The sequence below is a fragment of the Perissodus microlepis genome, chromosome 3, assembly GCF_051167445.1.
Source record: "Perissodus microlepis isolate ML-2025 ecotype Zambia chromosome 3, ASM5116744v1, whole genome shotgun sequence".
Taxonomy (NCBI): domain Eukaryota; kingdom Metazoa; phylum Chordata; class Actinopteri; order Cichliformes; family Cichlidae; genus Perissodus; species Perissodus microlepis.
In genome coordinates this window covers 7,471,802-7,485,782 of record NC_140463.1, presented here as the reverse complement: position 1 = coordinate 7,485,782, position 13,981 = coordinate 7,471,802, and the positions used below count along the sequence as shown (strand labels likewise).

Here is a 13,981-nt window from a genome sequence, read left to right as displayed (position 1 = left end):
ATCTCATGTGATCAGTGTCCCATATAAGTGAATTTCTCCAAAACCCATTATAATCATGGAGAAACACACTTTGCGACTGTTTCCAGTAAGAATATTTCATAGCTTTAAATTTCAATCTTTCAGGCCTGGTTTAAAGAGCTGATTCTTAAATCATGAACTCACAAAATAATAATAATAACAACTTCTGTATTTGGATGTTTGTGTGCAGCATTTTGCGTATCAGCATAAGCATTTGTTAGCAAAGCATTCTTCATTGCATCAGCATGTGTGTGTGTGCATCACTCTTCATTGCACAAGCGTGTGGATGTGTATGTTGTGTGTGGATCACTTCTCAGTGAATCAGCATTTTGATATAGGTGTGTGTGTCATTTCTTACTCAATCAACGAGTGCACATGTATTTATGTATGTATTGTATGTTTCACTTCCAGCTGAATCAGTGTGGGTGTAGACTTCAATTCAGTTCAATTTTATTTATATAGCGCCAAATCACAACAAAAGTCTCCTCAAGGCACTTCATAGGTACAGAGAAAAACCCAACAATCATATGACCCCCTATGAGCAAGCACTTTGGCGACAGTGGGAAGGAAAAACTCCCTTTTAGCAGGAAGAAACCTCCGGCAGAACCAGGCTCAGGGAGGGGTGGGGCCATCTGCTGCGACCGGTTGGGGTGAGAGAAGGAAGACAGGATAAAAGACATGCTGTGGAAGAGAGACAGAGGTTAATAACAGATATGATTCAATGCAGAGAGGTCTATTAACACATAGTGAGTGAGAAAGGTGACTGAAAAGAAAAACTCAATGCATCATGGGAATCCCCCAGCAGCCTACATCTATTGCAGCATAACTAAGGGAGGATTCAGGGTCACCTGGTCCAGCCCTAACTATATGCTTTAGCAAAAAGGAAAGTTTTAAGCCTAATCTTGAAAGTAGAGATAGTGTCTGTCTCCCGAATCCAAACTGGAAGCTGGTTCCACAGAGGGGCCTGAACACTGAAGGCTCTCCCTCCCATTCTACTTTTAGATACCCTAGGAACAACAAGTAGTTCTGCAGAGCGAGAGCGAAGTGCTCTAATAGGGTGTTATATGGTACTACAAGATGGGGCCTGATTATTTACGCTGGAATGGTAGCGCTGGGCAGGATGGCTGCTGTGTTTGCTTCAGATTACTCCTCACCTATGGGCTCAAAATGTGGTCATAAATATTTTGTACTTGTAAAAAAGATTTGTGTGTGCGTAAAAAAGATTTGTATGTGTAAAAAGAATTTGTGTGTGTGTAAAAAAGATTTGTATGTGTAAAAAAGATTTGTGTGTGCGTAAAAAAGATTTGTGTGTGGACTTAGCCCAAAAAAACCCCTGCAAGTTACAAACGAATTTTTACCCTATTTTTCTTCCTTTCATCTGATTGGTCAATGTCATGTCAATCACAAATGTAACAATCCAATCAGAGAACAGATGGGTTTGGCTGTCGGAGGGGCGCTTTTTTGAACTGCAGGTCCTTGAAGGATAATACAGTTTGAAGCTGGAGGATCTCTATATAAATATCCGATAGCAGCTAGGTCCCCTAGCTTTCAGCAGCTGTTGAAAGGATAGAGTTGTGCTATATCAGTGGTTAGAAATACCATTATTACTTTAGGATTAGTTTAACACAAAGTCAGGGCTGACCCGGGACCATTGCTGTGAGTCACAGTGCGCAGCATAAAAGTCCTTTCACATCGGACGCAGGATGTGCTGCTAATGCTAACTGCTAACTAAAAGCAAAGGATCCAGAATTTGTTGCGCTGGCTGCTGGGCTCTGTGGGTTTTTGCAGCAGCTCTACCTGTACTAGATGCACCTGCTCCTTGTCTTTTCTATCTCTGACTTTATGTCCTCTACAAGAGTTTCTGTTTTTTTTGCTGGTTCCTCAAATGTTCAATAAAAACATGTATGCTAATTCATAACGAAGAAAGCTTTGTAATGAAGACTGTCATTTCCAAAACACTGCCCGCCCCCACCCCGCGGTCCGCAGCGCTGTTGAAAAGGCTGTGGAAGTCTCTGTATTAAACACGTAGACCTGTGACACAAAAATCACCAAACTCGGACAACCACAGACTGTTTTCCTTCGTGGTGATGAAGGAAAATGCTGGGTTGGCATGTAAAAGGGCATTTATTCCCTTCAAAGACCTGCAGTTCAAAAAAAGCGCCCCTGCGACAGCCAAACCCATCTGTTCTCTGATTGGATTGTTACATTTGTGATTGACATGACATTGACCAATCAGATGAAAGGAAGAAAAATAGGGTCAAAATTCGTACTTGTAACTTGCAGGGGGTTTTGGGCTAAGTCCACACACAAATCTTTTTTACGCACACACAAATCTTTTTTACGCACACACAAATCTTTTTTACACATACAAATCTTTTTTACGCACACACAAATCTTTTTTACGCACACACAAATCTTTTTTACACATACAAATCTTTTTTACGCACACACAAATTCTTTTTACACATACAAATCTTTTTTACGCACACACAAATCTTTTTTACGCACACACAAATCTTTTTTACACATACAAATCTTTTTTACGCACACACAAATCTTTTTTACGCACACACAAATCTTTTTTACACATACAAATCTTTTTTACAAGTACAAAATATTTATGACCACATTTTGAGCCCATACTCACCCCCCACCCGACCCTGTGGCTTGTCACGTGTTCCATAATGTTGTGCTGTGGACATTTATGTGCTTTTTTGTGCAGAGGAGTTTTTTTTTTTCCTGTTCTCATGCTGTCCTCCCAGGAGCCCAGCATGAGTAGAGGTCTCTTTTTTTCCTCTTGCACTTTCCCATTGTAGTGTATATTTCAGTGGTTTTTTTTTTTCTTTTTTCTACCGATCTCCGACCTGTATCCCCATGTGATGTCTGTGTTGTGTGTGTAAGGTCGGGGGGGGGGGTCCTATTTCACTGCAGGGCAACCTGCACGTGGCGAATAAAGCCTTGATTAGTTGATTGAATTACAGTAGTCCAGCCTGGAAGTAATAAATGCATGAACTAGTTTTTCAGCGTCACTAAGAGACAATGTGTGTGTAAAAACCATATGTGTGGGTCAGTACTATGTGGTGGAGGTGATACGTCTCTCAATCACACCACTACATAGTACTGACCCACACATATGGTTTTTACACACACATTGGACATTCTGGACATTTGTTTACTGCACAACTACACTGTGTGGTCATCAAATCAAATCACTCTATCACAAGACACTTAAATATGTGGATTGCACAACCCTGGACATTGCATTTCTTTCATTACCATTTATTACTCGTACAGCTGCTCTTATTGTTATGTATATTTTCTATATTACGTATTTTGATGTACAGTTATTTTATTTTTAACTTTAATTTTTATATTTTACTTTTTTCTTTCCTGGTTAAATTTACGCTTTATTTTAATTTTCATATTAATTTCCTATCCCAGTGGTTCCCAAACGTTTTTTTGCTAGGCCCCCCTTTGTTTTACATGAAAAATGCCCCCCCCCCGCACATGTGCAAACACATCCTCCAACCACACACACCCATATTTTTCTCCATTGAGGTTTATTTCACATCTCAAACATTTAGTAAACAATTAAGCAAATACAAGTAATCTGCAATAAATGACAGGTGGTAAGAAAGTAACTACTGACTCTTTTAAGCTACGTCAGCACCTACACGGGTATTTTTGAACATGCAGCTGTTTTGTCCACACGTAAACGGCGTTTCGAATCACTGAAAACGGAGATTGTTTAAAACTCCTTTTTTGCGTTTACGTGTGGCCGAGGAATACAGAGTTCGTCAGGCAACGTCAAAGGTATGTGCCTTTTTTCACGTCACGCTGTGTGCATGTTATTGTTTACATGAGATGAATTGCAGAAAGGTAGATAGAGACAAAATACTGTTTCTGTTAATCTGACTATCTGCAGGTTTTACACGCTTACATATACACACGCAGTTACTGTCCCTCCATTTACAAAGGCAGAGGCGTCACGGTGTGATTATTTTACGTGTAGTTGTTTTTTTCCTGTGTAATAATATTCAACATTGCTATCAATACATTTTTAAAAAAATGCCTCTCTGTGCAAAATGGGCTTAAAAACATAAACAGCTGTGGGATCCTGTTTGTCCGTGACTTGAACCGGGGAACAAATCGTGGCAGGATCAGCCTGATATTATTTGTATCCCACTGCAACTTTACTGTATAAAGAGCTAACATCTCCAAAATGTCAGGAGTAGTTAGTCATTACAAGTGTTTGTGAACTAAAAATCATGAATATGGGATCCTGTTTGTCCGTGATTTGAAGAGCCCAGCGCTGCTCTCGACGAAGGGAAAACCAATTCTGCAGGGGAGACCTACCTTGGCACTTGTGCAGATGAAACCAAAGGGCAGATGACTGTGTATGACTGTGTATGTGACAAATACAATTTGAATTTGAATTTGAATCAAAAAACTGAGCACTGTGAACTATGTTGCTACCACAACAGACCGCTGGTCTGCCAGATAGAATAGCTCCTTAGGAGTGACTTGTCATTGGAAAGATGACATCTCTTTAGAAAGACATTCTGCTGCACTGGCTTGTAGACCTATTAAAGGTTCACACACATCTGATGTTCTTGCGTCAACATTAGAAGAAATCCATTCAGAGTATCACATCAGAGAATAAGTGACCCGGACGAAAACAGAAAGTGGTTCAAACTTCTTGAAGGCCTTTTGTATGTATTACCAATAATACATGCAAGGGACTATCTTGTTCTGCTTTTGCAAAATGTCATGCTCTGTGGAATAAAACCAGCAGGTCAATCATGGCTTATGAGGAACGTGAGTGCAAGTTGATTTTTTTTTTCGATCCAATCAGACTCGTTGGATCTCCCTGTTCCTTGCTGTGGAAAGACTTGTGCGCATTCATAAAGAGCAAGAAGAGAAAGGAATCAGCAATGTTTGCACAGCATCAAAGATAAAGATGTAATTTGACGGAACTTGTTTTTAAATATTAAATTGTGATTAATGTGTGAATCCACCCTTTTTTAAGTGACTTTGACTGAGACTGAAAAATGTGAATATTCCTTATCAATTACTTATAATTTTACTGTCTTATTTGCTTACTTACCAAAAGACAAAAAGGCATTTTAATCCTCAGCACCACATCACTACTAATGTCACATATTAGTCATTTAAACAGTAATAATTAAATATATTTGCTATACTATAAATAAATATATATAAATATTATATCTATAGATAACACAACAATTAATATATGTATTGTTTAATTAATAAAACATACATCTGTGGCTGGCCCCGCCCTCGGATCCTCGGATCACAACACGGTGCATCTTCTGCCAGTTTACAAGACTGTACTGAGAAGAGAGAAAGTGAGGAAACACCGCACAAAAGTTTGGAGTGACGACGCCTCTTTAGCCCTGCAGGGCTGCTTTGACTGTACAGACTGGTCGGTGTTTATAGAATCATGTAGAGACATTAATGAACTCACTGACGTTGTCTGCAGCTATATCTCCTTTTGCAGAGACATGATTATTCCTTCAAAGGTTGTGCATTTTTTCCCTAATAACAAACCATGGTCTTCAAAAGCTCTTATGAGGCTGATTCATGAAAGCAAAAAAAGCTTTTATTGAAGGGAATATCTTGAAAGTTAGAGAAATTAGGAAGGAGATCAGATCAGAAATTAAAAAAGCCAAAATAAAATACAAGGATAAGGTAGAGGCGGAGATGGGTAGCAATAACTTAAGGGTTGCCTGGGCAGGCATGAAACACATGACTGGTCACTGTTACAGTGACTGTAATAAGATAAGTCTCCCTGGTTTTAGTTCAGACTCTCAGTTAGCCAATGAGCTGAATAGATTTTATTTGAGATTTAATGATAATTATAATTGAAGGAATACACTTGAGTAGGTATGTACCTGTTGTGGATGAGTTTGTTTCGTGGTGTAATCAGTCCTTCTTAATGATTACACCTTGAAAACCAAGGACATGGCTATTGACTTCAGGAAGACATTCCCCCATCCTGCACTAACAGTGGTAAATGGTGCAGCCATTGAACTGGTGGACAGTTATAAGTATTTGGGGGTTGTTCTTGATAAGACTCTGTCCTTTGAGTCACATCTTGCTGCTACAGTGAAAAAGGTTCAACAAAGACTGTACTTTTTAAGGAGGTTGAGAGGTTTCAATGTTTCATCTGAAATGATGACTCTTTTTTTATAAAAGTTTTATTGAATCTGTTTTAACTTTCTGTATCATTGCTTGGTAAGGTAATATGTCCCTGAATAATAAGACCAGACTTAACAACCTGGTTAAATTGGCTGGTAAAATTTCAGGGAGGTCTCAGGTCCAGCTTGTGGACTTTTATAACAGGCAGGTGCTGAGGAAGGCCACCTCTGTCCTGTTGTGTTCAGATCATCCTCTCTTTAATGATTTTCAACTGCTTCCATCAGGTCGTCGTTATAAAGTGCCTGCAGTGAAGACAAAGAGACATAGATTGTCTTTTGTACCTACTGCTATTATCATAGTTAATAACACTAAACCATGAGTGTTGTTGCCATTGCACATTGCACTTTTTTGATGAAAAATCTAGGTTGTTTTCTCAGGCTTATATTATATTATATTATTTTGGAGTGTGTATGTGATGTGTTGGTTGTCTGTTTGTTTGTTTGTACGGACATACTGCAAATCAATTTCCCGTTAGGGACAATAAAGTTACCAATAACCAATAAAACATCAGAAAGTGATAAAAACACATTCGAAATGTGTTATGTAAGGTAAGTTTCTTCGCTGCCTTCGCACTTTCAGATACACTGACAAATCATCTCCGTGTTCACACTGGAGAGAAACCCTATGTTTGTGGAGAATGTGGCAAACAGTTAACAGAGTTCGGCTCCCTCGGCTGCACACTGGAGAGAAACCATATAGATGTGACCTGTGTGACAAAACCTTTGCTCAACTGGCAGAAGCCATCGCTGTATACACACTGGAGAGAAGCCATACTGGTGCGACAAGTGCAACAAAACCTTCACTCAGCGGTCCAGTGTTAACCACCACAGGCGTCTGCATACTGGAGAGAGACCGTTCTGGTGCGAAACATGCAGGAAAATGTTTTTTTGGCAAAACATCCTGAAGGAGCATCAACTCACTCACACCAGGTACCCGTGGAGTCGCTGCAGGGACGTGTTCCCTGATGGACGTCTTCTGTACAATCACAACCTTGGTCACAGGTGGAGAGACAAACAGGTCAAGAGAGCAATGCAAATGAAAACTGAGGCTGGGAATCAATGGTCTGCATAGAGGTTTCAGCTTTTGCTCCTGCAGCACGTGCATACCCCCAATAATAACTGGCATGTGGGAACGACCTTCAGACTCACTGTCTGATGACAAAACTGACCTCAGTCCAGCCCAAGCAGGAAAACGGATGAAGGGTATGGAGTTGTTTCTTTGGCAAATGATTAAAATATCTTTTTTCTGCTTCTGGTTTTAACCTAAATGTTGTCATCTTGATAAAGAAATGACTGAAACACTCTGGTGGGGCCTGTTTAGTGGACCTCTTGTTCATCGTAACTGATTTAATTTCTTTGCTTTTTCTTAGTTTAAGCTTATCGTTCTAATCATTTTTGCTGCTTCAGCAGTTTTAAGTTTTATTTTGAGTTTTAGGGATTTATTTTTAGGTCTTTTTAATTTTGATTATCTCCTTGTGTTCTTTCCTTCATATTTGCTGTTTTGATTTGTTTAATTCATGTCTTTACCATGGGACTTTAAATGTGCATTTTTTTTGATTGTATTTGCACCTGGATTAAGATGTGCTCTCTAAATAAAGGTTTTCTTTCTTGACTTCTTCCTGTTTCTTTCATGCTGTGTTCCACAGTCAGATGCAGGTGGCAGAAACAGAACTATCAGGTACTCCTGAGAGAACAGGGCGGAGTCTGGAGAGGTGAAGGTGACCACAATCAGAGTGGTCACTCAAGCTTTCACTGAAGCTTCAACGTGCCGGCTTACATCACCTTTTATATTGAGTCTGACTCAGTAAACATCTTAAAATTTTACACACAGACTCGGGTTTCATTTTCAAATCTATTGCATCATAACTGATGGAGGAATAAATACTCTTTTTTTCACTTCAGTTTCCATCATGACTTTTAATTTCAAGACTGCAAAGAAAATAACACTTCGGTCTGTGTTTTGATGTTTATATTGCTCAGTCAGTATTCATGGAGATGCTGACTAAATGCAGAAATATCAGCATGGAGCAATAATCAATGTTATGAGCATCATTCCAATATCCTGTCAGCACCACGGACAGCAGCCACGATCACAGGTCCTCTCCTCACTAAAGATAAGAACAAGACCAACATTAACTCAGAGTAATGAAATTGGATAAGTATAGTTTAAGTGATTTTATTATTGTTTTGTGATTTTTATTATTTGATTTTACTTTTGCTTTGGAAAATCAATTTAACAAAATTTCCTGCAATTAACTTTGGCCTTGTAACCTTGTTTTTGAAACAGTAAAGAAAAAAGCCTGAGTTTTATTCTTTAAATTCAATTACATTTTTTTTTCCTTGGACCCTGCTGTCCATGCTACTAAAATCATCCCAGAAGTAACAGGATCAATGTGGAGCACTTTCATCAACAGGTGGGACTGATAGGAGTCGACCTGCAGGCTTATTCAGTTTTCTACATGTCAGGGATAGCAGGGAAGACACCTGGACCATACTGAGATAGTGCTCGGCGAGTCCCCTCACCCACATCGGCTGAACCCTGCATGATCTACTGTGTAAGACTCACAGGATCAGAGATTAGGACTTTTTAATAAGAGAGCAAAAAAATCAACTTCCTGCATCTGGCTTCTGTGGGCCTAAAGATCAACAACTTAATCCAAATTATATCTGATCATAGAGTTGTACTACACTGATTTATGTTCCTGAGCACTAAGCAGTCACATCATGACTCAAACATACTTTCTGGTACATATAGCACTGTTGTACTGACTTGTTTTTAGCTCATGAATTAGCAGTGCTACAGAGTTGGACTGTTGTGGTGAAAAGGAATCTGAATCTACTGGGTCATATAGTTGTAATTCACAAGTTATCTGAGTGCTCTTAACAAAGTAAGGTCAACTGTCATGGGTAGCTATGTGCAGTTGTTGAGGATCCAAAATGCAGGACTCAGAATGCAGGAGTAAAACTTAAAGTGCAGTTTTATTGCTGGAAACGAAGTGAAAAGCGCAAAAGCTCTGGAGAAGGATCTCAAAACTGCATTGTAAGCGGCAGGCATTCATCATGACAATGTAGCAAAAACTGTTTGATCAGAAAATGACATGTCTGTGTTTCTGTGTTTGAAATATGTTGACCAAGCTTTGCGTTGAAGGAAACAGAGTGCAGGCTCACTGTGTTGTCTCTGTGTGTTTCCTAATCTACAGCTATGTCATGAAGCTGAGAGCGTATATCTTAGGTTATATATATATATATATATATATATATATATATATATATATATATATATATATATAATGATAGAAGCAGCTTATCCTGCTAACCCCTGCTGGTTGCTCATCCTCAGATATTTTGTACTTTTTGTGATATTTTGTGACTTTTAGCATTGAAATATTCCCCCCACACAGCTACCTCAGAACCACAGCTGTCTTCTGCCTATATCCAAGATGCAGATCTAATATAATAACACTATAGCAATAATAATAAAGACACTGAGATAGTGGACTCTTATAGGTACCTGGGTGTTCACCTGAATAATAAACTGGACTGGAGCCACAACATTGATTCTCTGTACAGGAAGGGTCAGAGCAGACTCTACCTGCTGAGGCGGCTGAGGTTATTTGGAGTCCAGGGAGCGCTTTTAAAGACCTTGTATGACTCTGTGGTGGCATCTGTCATTTTTTACAGTGTTGTATGTTGGAGCAGCAGTTTATTGGCAGCTGAGAGGAAGAGGTTGGATAAACTCATTAGGAAGGCCAGCTCTGTTCTGGGATACACCCTGGACCCAGTGCAGGTGGTGGGAGACAGAAGGACTCTGGCCAAAATAACATCTCTGATGGACAGAGTCTCCCACCCCATGCATGTAAATGTTGCTGAACTGCAGAGCTGCTTCAGTGACAGACTGCTGCATCCTCGATGCATGAAGGAGCGTTTCCGCAGGTCCTTCCTCCCTGCAGCTGTCAGACTGTACAATCAGAACTGCTCCCAACAAACACAGATGTTCAGTGCTGTAACAACATCTACTGTTATAACTGCACATTACTTTTCTCAGTTTATATATACATTAACTTATTGAAAGTTACATGTCTACTTTTTAATGCACAGGTACAATACACAATCTGCACTTTTCTAATTATTCTAAATATTCTGAACTATTTAAAAATCGTTCAGTATCCTGCTATGTTTGCACGCTATCTGTACGCTAATTTTAACAACTGTACTGTACTCTGCTCTGGTAACTATTGTCCATGATGTAAATATGTACAAACTGTGTTTTTTGTTTTCTGTTCTGTGTCCTGTTCTTTTTGTATATGTGTGTTTTTTTGCTGCTGACACAACCAAATTTCCCCTTGTGGGACAATTAAAGGATTATTCTATTCTATTCTATAAATGCAGGGCTCGCAAAATCGCTAGCGATTTTTCCAGTCGGGCTACCAAAATCTATCTCTGCCCTGCCCGTCGGGCTATCGTAGGAAGGAAAAATATATGTCAATGCTTTTGCATTCTTTCGGAAATGTAGCTGGGTAATTATGTCATTGGCATCGGTGAGCCACTGTCAATATGTGACATATTTAAATCGTGTTTGAATGTGCGCTTGTTTTTTTGCTTTCACTTTGCAATCGCACGAACTGTGTATAGAGAGCAACAGCACTGATTGGTGAGTGACGATAATTTGCGCACCAATTCCTCTGACATCGTCTTATCAATCGTTAGCTTACTATGCAAACATGAGAAGTGAAATCTCCCGCAGCAAGCTTAAACATGTGAGAGGTTGATCGCGCAGAGAATCGCTGAGCGTTCTGTGAGTGCGTGTGTAAAAGCAACAGGATATATATTTTAGTTCTGCTGAGCCAAATAAGACAGGTCAGGGTGAAGAAGTGACAGCCAAAGAAAAGCTTACCACAAAACGGAAAAGTTATGGCAAATCAGACTATAAGGCAAAAAGAAAGTGCAGCTTTATGGTTTCATGGACAAAAGAATTTCTGTGGCTGCAATATGACGAGCTAAATAATAACCAGGGGTGCACATAAGTGGTCCGCAGGTGCGCATTCGCTGTCAAAATAAAAAACGCGCACAAGATAAGAAGTTGCAACGCGTGTTTGCGTACATAAGATTTTCTGGAGGAGGACAGACATTTGTTTAGAACTCTTAAAGATGTCGAAGAAGCAAGCTCCTTTAAGCAATCACTTTGGTTTTCCTCCACCTCCAAAGAAATGTCAGGAGTCCGAACCACAAAAGAAGCACGTATTCTCGGAAAAGTGGTTGCAGGAGGTGAGCTGGCTTCAAACAAATGATGAACGCACAGAGATGTGGTGCGGAATGTGCCGTGAAAATCCCACTCTAGCGGACAAAAACAGTGCCTTTTATATGGACGCAAACGCGCGTTGCAACTTCTTATCTGGTGCGCGTCTTTTATTTTGACAGCGAATGCGCACATGCGGACCACTTATGTGCACCCGTGTAAATAACATAATGTTCTGCCGGGTGTGTTGTTGGTTTTCCCTCGATTTCTGAGTCGACAAGCGCCTTTGTTACTGGGACCAGTCATTTTAAGAAAGGCCCCCATTAGAACCCATGAGAAATGCAAGAAATGCATTATTGCTCAGTCTGCAATATCTTTCCCAGAACAAACACCAATTGCAAATAACATACTAAAAATAAACCTGAAAATCTGTTTAGAACAGCGTACTATGTTGCAAAGAGTGAACTACCACTGGCAAAATTTAGCAGTTTTTGCAAACTTCAAAAAGCAAATGGCCTAGATCTTGGTTCCACTTGCCTCTTACCCGTGACTTCAGTGGAAATTTCAAATTCAGGATCTGACACAGACTGATTCATGTCTTACACAGTTCTTACAAGTTCATAGAAATATCTGTTCAATTAGAACCAAGTATTTGAGTTGATGATTGTAATTTTTATACAATGTTGTAATTTGTTTTTCAACAATTTTTTGATTAATGTTTTGTTTCCTTTACAATATTATACTTTAATGTATAATATTGTAAAGGAAACAAAACATCAATCAAAAAATTGCTCTCTTTTTTTATTCGGGCTACTTACATTTATTTTAGGCTACCAAAAACTAAAGAGTCCCTGCCCGAAGGGCTACCAGGGATTTTGAAATTTTGCGAGCCCTGAAATGCAATTCCACGGTTGCAACAAACCAAACTGTTTGATAATCTGTATAAACCTCTGGTTCCACCAACTTACATGCACTGGGAATTGCAGGTCACTACCCTTGAACAACCTGAATGAATCAAACTCAGAGTTGATTTTAATGATGTTTTTTTTTTCTGTGTGTCAGCTCATCCTTTAAAAACATTTTTATATCTTACAGTTTTTTGTATGTTTCTCATATGTTGAAACACACCAGCTACTTCCTCCTGCTGTTTCGCCATTTGTGCTTCCTCAAAAGTATGAACAAATGAGGCTCATGTGTAAGTTCAATAAGAAACCTCTATAGTCCCACATCTGTCTGGTTCCCAAGTGTTTGGTGACTAATCCAAGCTTTAGATCACTTCCACTTTGCCACTCTGTTAAGCTCATTGCAACATCACCAGTCTAGTGCAACTATCATTCTGCCTGTAGCAGAAATATCGCCCAGCATGTGCACAGTGTGACACACCCTGGTTGAGACGAGTGTATGATAGTCTTGGTCTTTCAAATCATAGATCAGTGCAGTGACTCAAAGCATCACAGGTTATACAAAAGATGATGTTGTAACAGCTTGAAAAGATGAATTTCCCCAAAAAGAGTGTCTGTGACTTCTTTGCCTCCTGTTTTTACTTCTACTCCTGTACAAGGGTGTGGTATGACTCGACTTAAGCGGTCAAAGAAGTGCCGGAGACTGATGCTGTCCAGTGTAGCAAGTGATTTATTCACCATTTTGTGACCCAAACAATATTTGCAAAGAAACAAATAAGAAACTCAACTCCATAATTAACTCAGTTCAAATAAACATAACTGAACTTAAATCAACAGAAATTAAGGTCAAACTGCACACAGCTACACTGACCTGAACCTTTCTCTCGAAACACCTGAGTTCATCTGCTTAAATAGTCCACTTAATCAAACAATTTCTCCTCTGGACTATTCCATTCAGTAGGTAGGTAAGATGAACATGATTATAGTCAAATCTCTACTACTCCTCTTTACTGGCAACATAAACTCTGGTGTAATCAATACATATCACAACAATAAATCTATTTCTTTATAAACCCTCTAAAATCAGCTCTATTAAATTATAAGAGTTCTTCCCCTTCTGCACTTGGTCTCTTCCTGTGACCTCAGATGAACCCAAAAGGTATAAAGCAGGAAGTAAAACCACATTTCCTCCTTGTGTTTCTGGAAGACAGGTAGGTAAGGTAAGTTCTAAACAATACAAATTAACAGTTGAAATAAAGAACATGTTAACTTAACAAACTTGTAGGAATTGATTTAAACCAAGATGTTATATTATATAACCTGTAAAAATGCAAAACAAACAAACCCGGGATAGTAGATGTTTGCCTATTGCAGATTACATGTGAAATATGGTTAAATCAAAACAAGAATGTTAACTAAGAATATAGACAAATGGTCTTCTCACCCACTTTGTCACACTCCCCCCCTTAAGACCGTTACTCCTCTGAGTCACGGGACAGGAAATCAGCAATGACATTCTTATGTCCGGGTCTATACTGGACCTGGAAACGAAAAGGCTGGAGAGATAAATACCATCTTGTTATCCTGGCATTAGTGTCTTT

At 39.3% G+C, this 13,981-nt stretch overlaps 1 pseudogene; it reads left to right on the top strand.

The window, feature by feature from the left end:
- The first annotated feature begins 6,006 nt into the window (after positions 1-6,006).
- Positions 6,007-7,314, top strand: LOC146389691 (uncharacterized; annotated as a pseudogene).
- Positions 7,315-13,981: the final 6,667 nt, after the last annotated feature.